Source organism: Rhincodon typus, chromosome 12 (assembly GCF_021869965.1).
Source record: "Rhincodon typus isolate 14 chromosome 12, sRhiTyp1.1, whole genome shotgun sequence".
NCBI classification, from domain to species: domain Eukaryota; kingdom Metazoa; phylum Chordata; class Chondrichthyes; order Orectolobiformes; family Rhincodontidae; genus Rhincodon; species Rhincodon typus.
Genome location: NC_063343.1, coordinates 38,504,989 through 38,506,445, shown reverse-complemented (window position 1 = coordinate 38,506,445; position 1,457 = coordinate 38,504,989).

The following is a 1,457-nucleotide window of genomic DNA, read 5'->3' as shown; positions in this document are numbered from 1 at the left end:
TCTGCTCCTATGATGCTGCTTGGCCTGCTGTGTTCATCCAGCCCTGCACCTTGTTGTCTCGGATTCTCCAGCATCTGCAGTTCCTACTATCTCTGATTGCAAAGGCAAGTTTGATAGGGAAGCACTGAGCCAATTACAAGGTTTTGAGTAAAAGAGAAATTTAATTATATACTAACCTAGAGATAAATAAAACATGACAAACACACACAAGCTGGTAATTAAAAGTTTGAAGAAGAATGTCTGGTATAAGGAAGATCAAGAACAGCCCGTCAGTGTCCCTGAGGTTTGTGTTTAACCTGAGGCAGCACTTGTTTAATTGAAATTTTGTACCTGCAGCAGTGGCAAAAATTGTAGATATCCAAGTTCAGTGAATGGATGTTTCTCAATTTGCCTTTTTCTCTGACCATTCATTGTCAAGAGGCTTAAAAGAGCAAGACCCAGTACTGCTAAAACTTCATTTTCCTTTTCATTGTCTGCCCAAAAACTGTTGTCTGAAACACAGAGCACTTATGTATCCTAAAGTCTTCTTGTTTTCAAGCCGGTTAATTTACAGCCAACTTTTATCCGAACAAATTAAACCTCCAGAAAGTTACAAATCAGACTGATTCTTGTTTGTTTCATGAGTTTGGCTCAACCTGGCCAGATGACCACTTCAGCCATATTTAGTTCATGAAAGGTCTCACATATTAAAATCAAAAAAATCAATGACCCGTTTTCACCAACATCAATTCAAAGCATGGCCTAATCAAGTATGCAACAGCCTAGTTCCTAATCCTGCAAGAAGCTCACGAAGGGCAATGTTTTTATTGCTGTCTTTTCATCAACTCCCCTGTCAAGGGAAATGGTGAAAATGGGTGCTTAGGGTAGATAGAGTAATGGGTAAAATTTATAACTTGGACAGGGAATCCTGGTGGGATGACAGGGGAGCATGGCATACACAAGTCCTTTCATCTTCACTCAGCTCTGTCTATCACAAACTCTAACACTGGCTCTCAGAGTGAGGCATTAAAATGGGATCATATCATGAAAGTTTTTGAAGTGATCTTAGTAGTTGTAATTGGGAATAGTAGAGTCAGGGAATAGACACTGTTCACTGGGGCCAACACTCAGTCCCAAAAGCTATAATGCCTGCCTGGTGTCTGGGTTCAGGATATCTAATCTTGGCTGCATTGGAACTTGGGAGTGGGAAGGAAAAGATCCAGTTGTCGTGGTCCACATAGATACCAATGATACAGGCAGAAAGAGGTTTTGCTGAGGGAATATGAGCAGCTAAGGGCTAAATTAGAAAGCAGAACCAAAAAGGCAATAAAGTCTGGATTACTACCTGAGCTACAGGGTCAATAAAATTACAGGTAATTCCATGGCTCAAAGATTGGTGTAGGTGAAACAGCTTTGAATTCATGGAACATTGGCACCAGTACTGGGGAAGGAGGGACCTGCTCCAATTGGATGGGCTC